We start from the raw sequence: 19,490 nt of genomic DNA, 5'->3' as shown, positions 1-19,490 counted from the left end.
ATAATTCATGTCTAGCCTAGCCCAGTTTTTACATTTTGGGGAACAATATGTAAATTCTCTCTCCCAGCTCCTACTACTGAATTCATATATTCTATACCAAATATTTTCATAAATCTGTTCAAAAATCTAATGCCTTTTGTTATATTTTCTCTTTTAGCCCCCTGGTACATCTTTATTGTTGCAAATCAAGTTCTAGTCACCACCTGTAAGTAATATTCACTGCTGAAAGCTAATTATTTCATCCAGAATTTTATTAAGCTCCATTAGCAGCAGTTTTAGGTGGAATATAAATACATCCCAGCATAATCCTGCTCCCTTGACAGTAACCCCTTAGTCTTACAAATCTGTCATTATTATATTTTTTCCTCTTGTATCACTACTGGAGCAAAACTGTAAATCTCTCTCTCTTCATCTCATCTTACTTTTGTAATTAATCACTGTCATTATTTCACTTTCTGTACCATCTGGAGCTTTTCTCCCCAGGACTATCCTGGTAAACAAATGTCAAATAAAATAAATAAGTAAATAATATAAGTACTCCCCTTTTCCTTTGTCCCAGGTTTTCCACTGAATAACCATCCTTACAACTTCCAGTTGCCTATTTTTGTGCTTTCATAAAATTAATTCAGTCTGTTCCTTCCAGTTTCTCTGGTACAGCAGGAAATCTCAGGTTTTCCCTACTGCTCTATCCTCTAATTCTACCATTTTTGAGACATCTCTTCTTGAACAGTCTCATACTCAGCTAGCCTTTTCTTCATTTCAACCTCTCATTTTTTTGCAGTTTTATCACCTCATCTGAATACCTCTTTAAAGATTCTTCCACTTTTTTCATCCTTTGTTATGAATTTACATACTCCCTCAGCGTTTTGTTTATTTTAATCAGCTCTGAGCACATTTGACTTATTTTTCTCTAGATTACTGGAAGTCGTGTCTTTCACCACTGCTTTTTGCTGAACTGCTGCAGGATTTTTCTCAGTCAGTGTTTTCTCCTCACCTTTTATCATTGATTTTCTTTCAGGCTCTTTAACTTTCTTCTTTGCTAGTATCCAGGCAGTACACTTACTAGCCAGTAACTGAAGTGTACCAAAAAGAGACAGTCACCAAGGCCATTGATGAGGGAAAGGCAGTCCATACAGCCTACCTCGACCTGGCGAAGGCCTTCGATACAATACCCCACTCAGGTATCATTGAAAAACTCATCAGCTTAAATGTAAACCCATACATCACAAGATGGGTTGCAAACTGGCTGAGTGACAGAACCCACAGGGTCAGAGTTGCTGGCGCCATGTCAGACTCAAAGCCTGTCACAAGTGGTGTCCCACAGGGCTCAGTCCTGGGCCCACTCTTGTTTGACATCTACTTTTCTGAAGTACAAGCAAACACAGGAGGGTTATGGCTGACAAAGTTTGCAGATGACTGCAAACTGGGCGCCGTAGTCGAAAACACATCTGACACAGATATCCTTCAGAAGGGTCTCACAGAAATGGATAACTGGTGCCAGAGCCATGGCCTAAAGTTAAATGCCAAGAAATGCATAGTCATACCCTTCGGGAAAAACAAGGTTACCCCTAGCTACCATATAGGTGGCAATCCACTGAGCACAGAAGAAGTTATCAGGGACCTGGGGACCCAGGTTGACAGTAGCCTTTCATTCGACACTCATATTGCTAAAGTAGTTAGGAAGACCTTCTACATTGCCCACCTTATCATGAAGGGATTCACATCTAGATCAAGGGAGGTCATAGTCTCCCTATACTCATCACTCATCAGACCAATGATTGAGTACAATGCCCCATTCGAATGTATCTGACCCGACACTTGCAGCAGCTGGAGAGGCCACAAAAGTTCCTCACCAAAAGGATAAAGGGTCTCAAAAATCTGTCTTATGCTGCCCGACTGAAAGAACTCCAGCTCTATTCAGTTGCCTACCGCTTGCTCAGAGGTGACCTGTGCCTGACATACAAGGCCATGTCAAACCCAGATTTGATGAACATGCTTCACCTCAAAAAATCTAGATCCCTCAGAGCCACAAGGGCGGGAGACTTAAACCTCGACACGGTTATTAATAGGATGTGCTGGAGGGATAGATTCATCACTCAAAGACTCCCTATGCTGTGGAACAAAATCCCGGTATATGTGAGGCAGAGCACCTCGCTGGCCTTGTTCAAGAGGAATCTTGACCAATGGATGGGAGATCGCAGATACACCCCAGGGATTACTGCTCGACAGAGGCACAGCAAAATAATGGGCATAGTTTCTCCAAACTAAAGGGGTGGCGTAAGCCACAAAACTATGGGCTAGGCTTGTAAATGCCCTCGGGCAGATAGCCTAGTATGAACCTATGAACCTATGAACCTAAGACAAATTCACTGGCTCTCTTTTCTGAGTATCAGTTTTCACATTGGGAGAGATGAAATTAAGCCATTACTCAGTGTGAAGCCATCTTGAAAGTCCTAGCCTGCACTAATAATACCAATGTTTATGAAACTTCCATCCATTGCAATACTGTCCTTATCCGCTTTCTTGGGACCTTGTCATATGCTTTCTGTAAATCCAGGAATGCCCAGTTGCACTATTATTTTAAAACATGTACACTCTCACTCATATGTTTTTACCTATGCTTTAACTATCTGTATTGACGATCAAGCTCTGAATGCCTTAAATAATGTATATGATAAATTACATTCATAGACCTACTAGTAAAAATGAATGAAACATCTTATGTTCCAGTGACCCTATTATCTTTCCAAGCTTCTCAACCTCAATAGACACATTATCGAACATTCAGAGCTTGATCGTCAATACAGATAGTTAAAGCATAGGTAAAAACATACGAGTGGGGGTGTACATGTTTTAAAATTCATACATTTTTCATACATAACTTCATATATAATTTGTTTTTATATATATATTTTTATGTATATATATTTATATATATATATATATATATATATATATATATATATATATATATATATACATTTTATAAATGTTTGCTCATAGGTTTTTTAACAAACAAATCATGTATGTTTATATTTTTATTTATTCTTTATTGTTTAATTTTATCATCACAAGTAGATAAGAAAAGGTTTTTATTTCATACATCATAGATGCAAAAGGGATTTGTAAAGTTGTTTCCAAAACGGTTTGTTTTAAGTCTCTCATTGTTGGTTGTATGTGCCTTTAAAAGTAATGGAATTTTTTAATGAATTTGGCGCGTTTTTTTAATAGTTTGTATAAAATCCAGTCTTTGAATTTTCAAACTTGTTTGGTTTCTGAAGAAGTCCTGCATTTAAGTGGGACGAAAAACATATTTTTATTTTGAGCGTTTAAATAAGTATTAAAAAACGGTGTTTCTGCAAGTCCGGCCGTGTTTGTTTCTTTAAAAGGAATATATAATTCACATGAACCCAGGTTAGCATTGCAGAGCACAGTGTGGATTAAAGTGCTCAGGTTAAAGCTTATTAAGCTATCAGCTTTTACAGAAAGGTAATTTTGCCATGAGGATCAGTGCAAGTAAACCTTTCCCCACACCTCAGCAGACTATCTGGTACCCCTGAATATATCAACTCAAATGTTGAATGCCTGCTTCAACACTTTATTGTAAAAAATAAATAAATAAATAAAAATAATAAAGATTGTCATGGAAGAAGCACAATTGTCATTACTGCTACCACTCTGCATTACTCTGTTAAGGCCTAGTATCATCATTACTGCCACCACTCTGCATTACTCCAGTAAGGCCTAGTATTGTCATTACTGCTACCACTCTTTATTACTCTATTAAGGCCTAGTATCATCATTACTGCCACCACTCTGCGTTACTCCAGTAAGGCCTAGTGTCGTCATTACTGCTACCACTCTATTACTCTATTAAGGCCTAGTATCATCATTACTGCCACCACTCTGCGTTACTCTAGTAATGCCTAGTATCGTCATTACTGCTACCACTCTGCGTTACTCTAGTAAGTTCTAATATTTTGTTTAGTTAAGATGGGTATCCATTACATCAAAAATGCTAGAAAAAAGTGTAAAAAAAAAAAAAAAAAGAAGAATGTATTCATCAGCCATGCACACAGGTATGGCATGGGTAAACAACTATGTATTTCCTTTTCTTCTTATTTCTGCAGCTGATGTGGACAGAGATGATAATAAAGTGCACTCTCAGCAGAGACTGTGACATTTGACAGAAGGTAGACATGAGTATTAAAAAACTGATTGTGCTATTAGTATTACATACATGCAAATGGGAGTTATGCATTCTTATTTCTATTTTGGAGAAAAATGGAGGTTTTGTGTTACATTATTGCAGCAGTTATGAATTCATATTTGGGAATCAAAGCAGAAATGTAGCAGTACTTGAAGAGCCAAGAGTAAGTTCTGCAGTCTTAGCAGAAGTTGTCAAATAGTAATAAATTTCTAATCTTTATAACGTATACTGCAATTTTTAATCTTTGATTAATAAATGTTTGTTGTAGCAACATGTGTGCCATTCTTGTCTCTGTGTTTTCTCTCTCTGTCTTGTTATCATTTTTTTTTCAAGAGTTTTCAGGGGCAGCCCAGCCAGATGAATTCCAGGTCAGGGAATGCTCACCACCTCCATCTGCCCACCCAGAGGTGTATTCACAAGGTCAGTATAGTGGCACCAGCCCTGTGGGCTCCCCCAATGGGCAGCAACTTGGAAAATCACCAACACTGTTACCTTTAGGCCCTGGTAGAGGCAACAGTAGAGCAGGAACTGAAGAGGCACCTTCAATCCCTGCAAGTCTTGCTCCAGGAGATTCAAAGCTTGCTGTCCTGGTTAGCTCTGACCACTAAAGCCACTGCAGGTCTCCCTCCCCACACCATCAGAGACTCCCTCTGCACATCCATCAGGCAGGAAGATAGGGGGGGGGCTAATTGAGGTCCTCCAGACTGGGATGAGAAAAATTCTCACACCTCCTGACCCTCTACCTTTTGTGTCTATCTACTATCTGTATGTCTTGCATCTCCCAGCAACATCAGCCCACTGGAGTGTCCCTGTATGTCTTGCCTGTCTTTTTATGTTTCATATACTCCTTAACTCTTTCCTAACCCTCTGCCCTACACCCTCTTCTGTCCTTCCTTCCCTAAATTCCATCTTATATAAAAAATAATTTGAAAAATAGGGGGTCTACCCCCCACCAAAAACAAAGCACTCCTTCTCTCCCACCTCCTCCAGCATATCCTCCTTCTGTGTGCCCCCTGTCTTCTGTCTTCCCCTCATTTCTTGCTTTCTTAGCTTCCCCTCTCCAACTTTATAAATAACGCGTTAGGGTGTCCTCATAAGGACACTTTTGCATTCAGTAAATATAAGCTTTTAACTTTTTAAATTTACTTCCAGACAGCTGTGCTAAGCATGGCTTTCCTCGAATAATCAAGACTGATACATGGTGACTTGTGCAGGCTCATACTAGCTTCAAAATATCAAAAACGGGTGAAGGAATCATAACTTTACACTCACATGGGGCTCTTCATACTAGACTATACCACTAAAAAGCCATTTTATGACCATTCAGATAAGCAAGGCTACTGCAGTCATTTCTGTGCAGCTCTTCACTTTCACTTTTCATATGCTTCATCATTTATGGTGCTGACCCTGTGTAGATGTAGGTTCAGTGGTGCTTTTTCATCATTTATGGTGCTGACCCTGTTTAGATGTAGGTGCGGCGGTGCTTTTTCATCATTTAGGGTGCTGACCCTGTTTAGATGTAGGTGCGGTGGTGCTTTTTCATCATTTATGGTGCTGACCCTGTTTAGATGTAGGTGCAGCGGTGCTTTTTCATCATTTATGGTGCTGACCCTGTGTAGATGTAGGTTCAGCGGTGCTTTTTCATCATTTATGGTGCTGACCCTGTTTAGATGTAGGTGCAGCGGTGCTTTTTCATCATTTATGGTGCTGACCCTGTTTAGATGTAGGTGCGGCGGTGCTTTTTCATCATTTAGGGTGCTGACACTGTTTAGATGTAGGTGCAGCAGTGCTTTTTCATCATTTATGGTGCTGACCCTGTTTAGATGTAGGTGCAGCGGTGCTTTTTCATCATTTATGGTGCTGACCCTGTTTAGATGTAGGTGCGGCAGTGCTTTTTCATCATTTATGGTGATGACCCTGTTTAGATGTAGGTGCGGTGGTGCTGTTTCATCATTTATGGTGCTGACCCTGTTTAGATGTAGGTGCGGCAGTGCTTTTTCATAATTTATGGTGCTGACCCTGTTTAGATGTAGGTGCAGCGGTGCTTTTTCATCATTTATGGTGCTGACCCTGTTTAGATGTAGGTGCAGCGGTGCTTTTTCATCATTTATGGTGCTGACCCTGTTTAGATGTAGGTTCAGCGGTGCTTTTTCATCATTTATGGTGCTGACCCTGTTTAGATGTAGGTGCGGCGGTGCTTTTTCATCATTTATGTTGCTAACCCTGTTTAGATGTAGGTGCGGCGGTGCGTTTTCATCATTTATGTTGCTGACTCTGTTTAGATGTAGGTGCAGCGGTGCTTTTTCATCATTTATGGTGCTGACCCTGTTTAGATGTAGGTGCGGTGGTGCTTTTCACAAATTACCCTTGTGCGTACAGCAGTTGTGACACTATGAATACTGACCAATGTTTCTGAACCTTTTCAAAGTGGATGGAAGCCATGACCCACTATTTACAACTTAGAGTACATTGAACATTCAGTGAAGTTCTTACTATCTACTATGCAGAACATCATTGCATTTAGAAAGTAAGGGTAATGTGCAGATTATTTGTAGTAAATGAACAAGCTGTGTTATACTTAAACATAAGCAAAAATCAAACATATGACAGTGTAGCTTTGATGCTACGAATGTTACTAATAATGGTGAGAGTCATAATCCAGACTGTAGCAATGTGAAATGCAGGTTATGACACTCAACAAAGTCACTAAAAAGGAATTACGTAAGTAGTACTAATTATTGTTTATTATTCAGTAGTGTATCTCTCTCTCTCTTTCTCACAGTTTTAAAAATAAAAGCCATATAAAAATACTGCCATTTTATATATATATATATATATATATATATATATGTATATATATATATATTCCTATCTTCAAGATTTCAAATATGTATTACTATAGTTTTAGACTTATATATATATATATATATATATATATATATATATATATATATATATATAGCTAGATATCGAGATATATATGTTCACCTGTGAGAGAGGGGAGCTTTGAGCAGCCTAGCAGCCTATCTGTCCCTGGAAGAGTGGTTTCAGCCCAGAAGTTAGTAGTTTATTGGCCATTTTGGGCTAATTTTGATTGTATCTGCTCTATTTTCTGCAAAAAAAAAAAAATATATATATATATATATATATATATATATATATATACTTTTTCACGCCTTTCTGAACTAGTATAGTCCAGTTTTCAGGTTGTTGCTGAATCCAGGGCTGTGTTACAAGTTTCTGTGTTGCCCATACCTTACTTGGATAGAAGGAAGTTTCTCTGTTCACCTGTAAGAGAGGGGAGCTTTGAGCAGCCTATCTGTCCCTGGAGGAGTGGTTTCAGCCCAGAAGATAGTAGTTTCGTCCCCACCAGCCTTTTTGAACTAGTATAGTCCAGTTTTCAGGTTGTTGCTGAATCCAGGGCTGTGTTACAAGTTTCTGTGTTGCCCATACCTTACTTGGATAGAAGCTAGTTTCTCTGTTCACCTGTAAGAGAGGGGAGCTTTGAGCAGCCTATCTGTCCCTGGAGGAGTGGGTTCAGCCCAGAAGATAGTAGTTTATCGACCATTTTGGGCTAATTTCTATCTCTTTCACTTCCCTGCTATAAAAAACGCATTTGTGCGGTTTTGTGCACCGGGCAGCGCCATTTAGCTAGAGTTAAACTATTCTCGGCTCCACGAAGTCTAGTCTTCAATTTTTCCCTTGGAACAAGACCAACCTTCAACTTTAGCACTCAAACCATTAATTTCACAGTCAAGCACTTGCTTAAAACTCATAGCAAGCACTAATTAACCCTAGCCCTAGACCCCCCTATACTGTCCAGAAGGACAAGGCTCTCTATTCGTCCCCACCAGCCAATCAGAAAAACAGCTTACTCTACTTATTCAGGCATGTCCAAAGGGCAGTTTCTGGTGTACTCTCCAGTCCAACTGGTGAATCTGGGTATTTTGAGGCAATGTTACAACTGCATCATGTACACAGACAACCCTCTCCTCCTACCACCAAACACTAATATATATATATATGCGAGAGATGCAATTATACAGCCAAACTGGAGGCAAAGCTCTCTCAACCCAAGACTGGAACTGACAGTCAAGAGGAGAAGGGTAATACCTGCAACATACCACCAGTCTCACATAGACCTATAACACACGTGAATACATGAAAACATACTCAGAGGCTCTAAATAAAAGTCTGCAAAAGCAACAGAGACCTCCAAAGCAGACATCCAAAAAACCTCCACACCCCATCACCAACCATGAAACACATACTTCACATAATCAGTGTGCCATGCAATCACAGCCCTTAAGGCAAAATACCATACCCAACACACTAGTAATAGGTGACTCTATAGTCAGGCACACTGATGTCCCACTAACCAGGCTGGACAAGAAGGTTAAAGTTAGCTGCCTGTCAGGTGCCAGGATCCGCCACATAACACAAGCACTTAGGTCACTCCAGAACAAGTACAGCTACAACTCTGTCATTGTCCATGTTGGTGTGAATGACCTGAGACGTGCCTCCCAAGACTACAGGAAAAGAGACATGGAAGAGCTCTCTGATCATGTAGCCCAGGCCAGTATGACCCTGACCCTGAGTAGCATCCTGCCCTCACCAAGAATGATGCCACAGTATAAAGAAAAAATTATCAATTTCAACAATTGGCTAAGTTTCTGGTGTCATTCAAAGGGGATCCAGTATCTGTCCACCTGGGATGACATGCTCAACAAACCACATTGCTTCACAAGAGATGGCTTGCACCTGTCACCCTTAGGTTTTTGAATACTGGCCAAGGCTCTTTCCACCCCCATAGTGCCTTTTTTAGACAAGGCTCAAAAGACAAACCCACCAACATAAATAGCACAAGTAACCAAAAACTGAGGGTAATGCTACTCAACGCCAGAAGTCTAAACCTCAAAATGCATGCACTCGAGGCACTCCTCAGTATGGAGAACATCAACATCTATGCAGTAACAGAAACCTGGTTTAAGGCTCTTGAGAGCACCCCAGCACTACTAGGCTATAACTCATACCATACCTTTCGCCCACAGAACCAGGACTGAAATACAAAAGGCAGGGGTATATCCATATTCATCAAGGATACCTACACCTCCAGGTTAGTGGCGCAGCACAATGCATCAGAGATCATCCATGTGCAACTAACAATGGGCAAAACTGCAATCCAAATTGTAGCTTGCTACAGATCACCCACCATGGCCCAGGCCCCCATTCCGCATTTCTGGAGACACTGGGAAATATGAAGGTCCTACCAAACACCCTAATACTGGGTGATTTCAATTACCCAAACATAAACTGGGAGAACTACACAAGTACTAACTCCCTTGCCCAACGCTTCCTAGAATTTATAAACTCGAATGCCCTGGATCAACTGGTCAACACCCCCACCAGAGAGAACAACATATTGGACCTGGTCATCACCAACATAGGCAACCAGTGTTCCACACCGGAGGTCATCCCCTAGCTGGTTAGATCAGACCATAGACTAATCACTCTGGATATCCACATTCCACCCCCACCCCCAATCAAGGAAACCACCATGAAAAACTTTGCAAAAGCAAACTTCACATTACTTAAGACTGAGGTGGAGCCCCCATGCCAAAGGACAATGCTGTCCAAGCTGCTGACACATTTACAAAGGCACTCTAAGAGCATCTGCAGGAATTCCAAAAAAAACTTCAGGTATGACAGGAACTCCAAGGCTAGTAAATAATATAGAAAAACTCCACTTTATTCACAAAAATGCATAGATTGTGCTATCCCAAGTAAAACCAAGACTCACTCCTCCAAGAAAAGGAAACCAGTCTGGTGGACCCCTGCCATAAGCAACCTATACAACAGAAGGAGGAAACTAGTACAGGAAAGAGTAAATTCCAAAGAAGGAAAGACATCCCTGATCAGTATCAGCAAGAAACTATGATCCCTCATTAAATCATCCAAGGCTAGTTTCGAAAGGAAAATTGCAAATGACTCCAAAGATAACCACAAAGCGTTCTTTAGCTATGTCGAGAACTTAAGTGGAAACTCTCAGATCTGCTCTGAGTTAGTGCAGAATGGCACAAAATACACTGAACTGACTGATATTGCCAACATTCTGGCAGACAGGTTTAGTGCAAACTTCACCCCCCTCTCACCCCCTAAAGGGCCCATAACCATACCAGAAGAATGTTGGGCCCCATCAATCACCGACATTAAAACAGCCCTATCCAAAGCCAAAAACACAGCTTCAATGGGACCGGATGGTGTCCCAGGCTGTGTCTTACAAGACCTCCAAAATGAACTAACCCCTCACCTAAACACACTGTTCAAACTCAGCCTCTCTACAGGCTATGTACAAACAGAGTGGCGCACAGCAGCAGTTATCCTGCTCCACAAAGGTGGAGCTACAATGGACCCCGGGAACTATCGCCCTATAAGCCTGACTAGCCTGGTCTGCAAGGCTATGGAACGCATCATCATGGAACTCATTAACAGAGACATTGGGAACCTCCAAACCTTGGACCCAATCCAGTTTCACTTTGTGAAGGACAGATCATGCCTCCTAAACCTGGTGGACTTCTTTGAGATGGTTGCCAAGGCATTAGATGAGGGAAAGGAGGTCCACACAGCCTACCTAGACCTCGTAAAGGCTTTTGACACCATTTCCCATTCTAGTATTATAGACAAGCTCACCAGCTTGAACATAAACCCGTACGTCACGAGATGGGTTGCCAACTGGCTCATGGATAGAACCCACATGGTGAGTCTTGCAGACTCTATGTCCTACTCTAAACCACTTACAAGTGGTGTCCCAGAGGGCTCAGTCCTAGGACCCCTCCTGTTCGGTATATAATTCTCAGAGGTAGAGGCAAGCATAGGAGGACTATGGCTGACCAAGTTCACAGACGACTGCAAACTAGGGGCCATAATTGATTCTCCAGCTGATAGAGACACCCTCCAGATGGGTCTCACTGAGACAGATACCTGGTGTCAAAATCATGGCCTCAAGCTAAATGCCAAAAAGTGCATAGTCATCCCCTTTGGAAAAAACAAAGTACCACGAACTACCACATAGGTGGTAATCCCCTAAATACAGAAAATGTAATAAGGGATCTGGGGACCTAAGTAGATGGTAATCTCTCCGTTGATAATCATATTGCCAAGGTGGTTAGAAAATCCTTCTATGTGGCCAACCTAATCACAAAAGGGTTTGCATCAAGAACAAAAGAGGTTATTGTGCCTCTCTACTCATCACTCATTAGACCCATCATAGAATACAATGCCCTATTTGGGATGTACCTTACAAGATACCTGCAACAGCTGGAAAGACCACAAAAGTACCTCACCAAGAGGATTACTGGCCTCAAACAGATGCCCTATGCAGCCCGACTAAAGAAACTCCAGCTGTATTTGGTTGCATACCGCTTACTCAGAGGTGATCTCTGCCTGACATACAAGGCCATGTTCAACCCAGAATTGATGGACATGCTCCACCTAAAAAAAAAAAAAAAAAAAAAAAAAACAAATCCCGGAGAGACACACGCTCTAGAGATATAAACCTCACCACAATGATAAATAGGACATGCTGTAGGGATAGATTCCTGTCCCAGAGACACCCCATGCTTTGGAACAGGATTCCAATATACATCAGGCAGAGCCCCTCACTAACACTCTTCAAGAGAAACCTTGACGGGTGAATGGGAAACAGAAAATTTACCCTGGTGATCACTGCAGTGGCTCTGCTGGACAGTGGCGCAGGGAACTAATGGCTCTGCTGGACAGAGGCACAGGGAGCTAACCTAAGGGGGTGGCAAAAGCCAACACATTCTGGCTAGGCTTATAAATGCCCTTGGGCAGATAGCCTAGTACTTACCTATGAACCTATATATTTATTATGTGAGTAACATGAGTTCAGCATGCCAATCAAATCATTAAATCAATGATTTTTATAAAATCTTTCTTTAAGTAAATTGTACAGCACTTTGCTATTAACTTTGTGCGTGGTCAGCATAGGTACTAAAGGCATTGCTACAGGGTAATATAGTCCCTGAAGTTGTACAGGTATAATCATATTATCTATACTGTCTTTTCTATTCTCAAGCCCACAACTGAAATTTCAAATAAAATCGTGCAGCTTACTTCATTCTACTCAGTTTGGCATTTGACAGTAGCCATGTTTTTTTTTTCTAACTGAATACCTCTTTTTGGATTCCTATTTTTCCCACCAGTTTCTGCCTCATTGTTTTTATAGAAAATAACCCATAATAATACCATACCGAATGTGCTATTACTTATAAAATTAATACTTTTTATTGTAATATTGTAATAACGTGTTTTGGTAATTGCGTGCATAAATGTGCAGAAGCATCTAGAAAATCGAATGTCTGACAAAATCCCCTTTAGGAAATGTATAACATATTTTCTTAAATAGTATTCTGCAATACCCTTGTGCATGCTTAATATATTCCAAAGATTCTGTAATACAATTTTAATCCTGCAAAAGATTCTGCCATATTTTATGAATTTAACTACTTCACTGTGTTTACTTATGTCAACGTGCAAATTTCTTAGTATAGCTAATGTGTGACAGAGTGCTTAGTATGAAGCATAGTTTGCTTAACAACTCCTTTATTGCAAGCAGTGTGTGTGTGTGTGTGTGTGTGTGTGTGTGTGTGTGTGTGTGTGTGTGTGTGTGTGTGTGTGTGTGTGTGTGTGTGTGTAGTTGCTCAGCCAACAATGAAACACATTCCAGGTTACATTGAAAGCCAAAGCTAATATTATCCTAAGTATGTATAAAGTCTCTAAAATGCATAAGCTTAAACCGTGTGCCAGATCATATAATAAAATCATCATCTAGGCATATTGGGTTGGCGTTGCACATGTCAGTCTTCCCATAATGATATTTATGTTAAGAGTAAGTCATAAGCTGTGTCACTGTTTGATCATTGCATATGCCATAAGCCTTAAAGGTCTTTTGTTGGCTATATCACTGCACAGCACCACAATGTGTACATATCAGTCTGTAATTTCTTTCTATTACCATCACAGTCAAGCATGTTTGCATTTGTCAGAGAACAGGAAGAAGATACTGACATTTCATGTAAGGGGTACATCATGTCAGTAGACACGTTAGACCTGAAGTTCCCTGTTTAAAATCCGCATCTGGGCATTTTTGCGCGGTTGTGCGCATAGCGCAGCACCGGTTAAACAAGGTTAAACTTCTTCTGGCTCCGCCAAGTCTGCTCTTCAAATTTTCCCTTAAGGAAGCTCTACTCTTAGTATAATCAGACTACTCACTATATTATAAGCCTAGCACTTGTTCTCAAAACTTTTCTACTAAGTAAGCACTCACGTACTACGTAAGCACTACATCCACCTACCACCCCTGCGAATATCCACTTCCCTTAAAGGCACAGCACTACCTTATACTGTTCTAGCATGTCGAGTGGTAGATTACTGGTGTCCTCTTCAGTTCAGCTGGTTAATCTGGGTATCTTGAGACAATGCTACAATTGTCTCATGTACACAGACAACCCTCTCCTCCTCCCAACAAACACAAATACATGTGAGAGATGCAACTATATAGCCAAACTGGAGGTTGAACTCTCTCAACTTAGGGATCTCATGACCAGACAGGAGGAGATGGTAACCACACACACAACAAGCCCAGTCCCACATAGACCTACCACAACTGCAAACCAAACACATAAAAACACAAAGACATACTCAGAGGCTGTAATAAAAAGCTTACCAAAACAACAGCGGCTCCCAAAGCAGACATCCAAAAATCCACCACCTCAAAACAAAACACATGCAGCACATACTTCAATAAATCAGTGTGTCAATCAATCACAGCCCTTAAGGCCAAACACCATGCCTGATACACTAGTAATAGGTGACTCTATAGTCAGACACACTGATGTCCCGCTTACCAGGCAGAACAAGGAGAGGGTGACTGTGAGCTGCCTATCGGGAGCTAGGATCCACCACATAACACATGCACTCAGGTCACTCCAAAGCAAGTACAAATATGACTCCATCATTGTCCATGCTGGCATGAATGACCTGAGACGTACCTCCCTGGACTACATGAAAAGAGATATAGAGGAGCTCTATGATTATGTAGCCCAGGCTGGTATGACCCTGACCCTGAGCAGCATCTTGCCCTCACCAAGAATGATGCCACAATACAAAGACAAGATGATCAGCTTTAATAATTGGCTCAAGTACTGGTGTCATTCTAAGGGGATCCAATGTCTGTCTGCCTGGGATGACATGTTGGACATGCCACACCGCTTCGCAAGGGATGGCTTGCACCTGTCACCACTGGGCTTCCGGATATTGGCTAAGGCTCTTGCCACCCCCATAGTGCCTTTTTTAGGCAAGACTCAAAAGACAAACCCACCTCCTTAGAAAACAAAAATGGAAAAAAACTAAGGGTAATGCTGCTCAACGCCAGAAGTCTAAATCTCAAGATGCAGGCACTCGATGCACTCCTCAGTATGGAGAACATCGACGTCTGTGCAGTAACTGAAACCTGGTTCAAGGCTCCTGAGAGCACCCCAGCACTACCAGGCTATACCTCGTATCATGCTTTTCGGCCCCAAAACCTGGGCGAACCACAAGGAGGGAGTGTCCATATTCATCAAGGACACCCACACCTCCAGGTTAGTAGCAACACATGAAGCATCGGAGACCATACAGGTGCAACTAACCATAGGCAAAACTGCTATACAACTGGTAGCATGTTACAGACCACCCTCCCAATCTCAGGAACCCCACTCAGCCTTCCTGAAGACATTGGAGGATATGAATGTATCACAAAATACCATCATACTGGGAGACTTCAACTACCCATACATAGATTGGGTACATTATTCTAGCCCTAACACACTAGCCCAAAGGTTCCTGGAATTCATAAATTCAAATGCACTGGAACAACTAGTCATCTCTCTCACAAGGGGAGATAATATACTAGACCTGATCATCACAAATATGGGGACAAAATGCTCCACACCGGAGGTATACCCCTCACTAGTGAGATCTGACCACAAACTAATCACCCTGGATATACATATCCCACCTCCAGTCCCAGCACAAAAGACCACAGTGAAAAACTTCTCAAAAGCAGATTTCACTCGTCTTAAGACTGAGATGGTATCCTTTAAGCCCACTGGGCCAGTGGATACCACATCCCACAATGCTGAATCCTTCACAAATGCTTTCTATGGACATCTCCAAGAATGCATGGATCATGCAATCCCAAATAAATCCAACTCCCTCTCCACCAAAGGCAAGCGTCCTGTCTGGTGGACCTCAGCCATTAACAAATTGTATAACAAAAGAAGGAAGCTACTGCACGACAGAGCAAAATCCCATAAAGGGAAGACATCTCTGATCAACACTAGCAGAAAACTACATTCTCTTATAAAAACATCCAAGGCCAACTTTGAGAGAAAAATCGCTAAGGACACTAAAGATAACCACAAAGCCTTCTTTAGCTATGTTAGAAACCTGGGCAGAAACCCTCAGATATGCGCAGAGTTAGTTCACAACAACAAAAAATACACTGAACCCACAGATATTGCCAACATTCTGGCTGACAGGTTCAGTGCAAATTTCTCCCCTCCCTCAAACCCAAAAGAAGAAATACTTATCCCAGCTGAATGTAATCTCCCTGTCATCTCAGATGTTCAAGTGAGAGCCGCCCTCAACAAAACTAAAAACACAGCATCAATGGGACCTGACGGTATCCCGGGTTGCGTGCTACGTGAACTCCAAGAGGAACTAAACCCACACATAAAAATGCTATTTAACCTTAGCCTTACTACAGGATATGTACCTGAACAATGGCGTAGAGCAACAGTGGTCCCACTCCATAAAGGGGGTACCTCTATAGACCCTGGGAACTACCGCCCCATAAGCTTAACCAGCCTGGTCTGCAAAGCTATGGAAAGAATCATTATGGAACTCATAAACAGAGACATTGGGGACCTACAGACACCTGACCCCACCCAGTTCGGCTTTGTGAAGGGCGGATCCTGCCTTTTGAACCTGGTTGACTTTTTTGAAACAGTCACTAGAGCCATTGATGAGGGCAAAGCAGTCCATACAGCCTACCTGGACTTGGCTAAGGCCTTCGACACAATACTCCACTCAGGCATCATAGATAAGCTCAACAGCTTAAACGTAAACCCTTATGTCACTAGATGGGTTGCAAACTGGCTAAAGGACAGAACCCATAAAGTTAAAATCGCTGGAACAATGTCAGACTCAAAGCCAGTCACAAGTGGTGTCCCACAGGGATCTGTCCTGGGACCCCTCTTGTTCGGCATTTATTTCTCAGATGTTAAAGCAAACATGGGAGGGTTGTGGCTGGCAAAGTTCGCAGATGACTGCAAACTAGGCGCCATAGTCGATACATCAGTGGACACATACATCCTACAAAAAGGCCTCACAGAAACGGGCAACTGGTGCCGGAGTCATGGCCTTAAACTAAATGCCAAAAAATGTATAGTCATCCCCTTTGGGAAAAACAAAGTACCCACAACTTATCACATAGACAGCAACCCACTGAGTATGGAAAAAGTAATCAGAGACCTAGGGACCCAAGTCAACAGCGACCTCTCATTTGACACCCACGTTGCCAAAGTGGTTAGAAAAACATTCTACCTGCACACCTTATCATGAAGGGATTCACATCCAGATCCAAGGATGTCATTGTAGCCCTATACTCCTCCCTCATCAGACCCATGATTGAGTATAATGCCCCATTTGATATGTACCTCACCCGGCATTTGCAACAGCTAGAGAGACCACAAAAGTACCTCACCAAGAGGATCAAGGGTCTCCAACATATGTCTTATTCTGCCAGACTAAAGAAACTCCAGCTCTATTCAGTAGCATACCACCTGCTCAGAGGTGATCTCTGCCTGACGTACAAGGCCATGTCCAATCAGGAACTGATGGACATGCTCCACCTCAAAAAATCCAAATCCATCAGAACCACGAGAGCTAAAGACTTAAACCTCAGTACAAGTATGAATAGGACATGCTGGAGGGATAGATTCATAACCCAGAGGCTTCCCATGCTCTGGAACAAGATCCCAGTTCATGTTAGGCAGAGCCCCTCACTGACTCTCTTCAAGAGAAATCTTGATGAGTGGATGGGAGATCGTAAGTTTACCCCAGGGGTCACATCTGTGTCACTACTAGACAGGGGCACAGTAAACTAATTCTATTATATAAGGGGACCTTCACTGTGTCACTACTAGACAGAGGCACAGTATTCTAAATCTATTCTGTGCATTTTGTACCATTTCATGGGGTGGCGAAAGCCACATCACTATGGCTAGGCTTACAAATGCCCCAGGGCAGATAGCCTAGTACTAAACTATGAAACTATGAAACTATGAAGAAACACACTTAATAGGAATAATCTTTCTTTTAGTCATTGTGACTAAGCAGGTTTAGAAACAAATGCATCAAAGGGAACTTTGAAGGGATTTTTTTTCTGTTTGGCCTTGTAATGAATGCTAGTGCTCTGACTACTAATGTGAGAGGAAGCCTGTATAATATATTCTTTACTTATTTTTTTCTCCTTCCTAAATCACAGGTAGGAACTACAGACAGTTGGAAAATATGGGCTCCCTACAGAAATGTCAACACTTGAAATGCTGAGTGCCGACATGCCAAAAAATAAAAGACCAAAAACACAGGAGAAGAGCGAATCTCGAAAATCGCTCGCCTCCTTAAAACATTTGTACCCTCCACATCACCCAAGCTTATATATGCCCACTCCAAGATTACCGTACCTCAGAGTAAAGGGAATATTTTGAGAAATGGCATCTCGGACTTAGTATATGTAGGTCCGATCTACCTGCCATTCAGTCTCTCTATTTCAGGACTCGCTCTAGCGGGTCCCAACATTTCAAATGGCTACCAAAAATATGTGTTGGGTTTCATTAATATCCTCATCAAACATTTCCTTACTTGCATACAAATATGAAATTTCAACAGAAAGAGACACAAGTTCATCTACTGAACTTCACTGATGATGCTAATCAAGATGGCGTCTCATCCCAATCAAGATGGCGTCTCATCCTACTCTAGCCAACCCAAATGTCTACTATCCCAGCCATGTTCAGACACTTGTACACTTTTAAATTCTGCAGACCCTAGCAAAGCATCCATGGCCTCACAACCCTTTATGTAAAGAAATGAATAATATAAGATGACTTACTTGCTTTTCACAGATCATGGAGGAAGATTCATTCTGGATTAGTCTCTCCTAGTCTTTTTGTATCTGGAACTGTGGAAACCTTAGTACGGAAGTTCTTTTTTCCATTTTAAATTGCAAATGTGTATGTGTACATATTGATGTTTATGTGAGGGTCCTGGCATATCTGGTCAATCAGAGAAGGGCTTTATAGATTTTTTGTTCAAGCCATATGGATTGGCAGCAATCCTAAATCTGCTTCATAAATATACAGGGATTAAATAAATACATTAACAAAGGTAAACATTCCACACTCTTTCAAGGTTGTAAAAGTGGAGATATGCTGTGTCCAAGAGTTATATATGACAGCATCAAACAATTTTAGCTGGGTAAGAAAGACTTCAAAACTCATTAAATAGCAGTTTTGTATTTCAGGTAAATGAACCTGAAAATGATGGGAGTAGTTTTATTTTTACTTTCTGATAAGATACACATTATATAAACATTTCAAGAAACAAAAGGGGGCAAATATGGTGCTTTTACACTGGCTTCACTATATGATTCTTTTAAGCAATCGCTCACATTATAGTCACATGCAGGATGGAATATAAAGTCTAACAGGTCAGTGCCTGATAATGACAACAGATTCTAATACTGTGCTGTCTGAATTTGGATGGGTCATTTAATAAACAAATACAATATTTTAAAAATCATTTACAGATTCTGAAACAATTTATGTGGAAGAACCAGCTAATCATTTTCTAGAGCCTAAAGACAGCATTTATAGTTCAGGTCTGCACACATAGTCAAGGTGAGTGTACGAAATATGCTGCTTCACCTGTATGCAAATGCTGTAAATACGAATGAGTGGTACTGATTTTCACATATATGAAGCCTGTGAAGAAATACCAACATTAAGCTATGCAGAGCTAAAACTGTAAAATCATAGGTGCATCGGTTCATAGATAAGTATTAGGCTAGCTACCCTTGTGGGCTGTTTTAAGCCTAGCCAGTTTCCCATTTTGTGCTCAAGATAACCTATCCCATTTGATTATAGATTGGCCT

This window comes from Protopterus annectens, chromosome 10.part0, assembly GCF_019279795.1.
Source record: "Protopterus annectens isolate FY-2018-M chromosome 10.part0, PAN1.0, whole genome shotgun sequence".
NCBI lineage: Eukaryota > Metazoa > Chordata > Ceratodontiformes > Protopteridae > Protopterus > Protopterus annectens.
Note: the sequence above shows the minus strand (reverse complement) of the source record.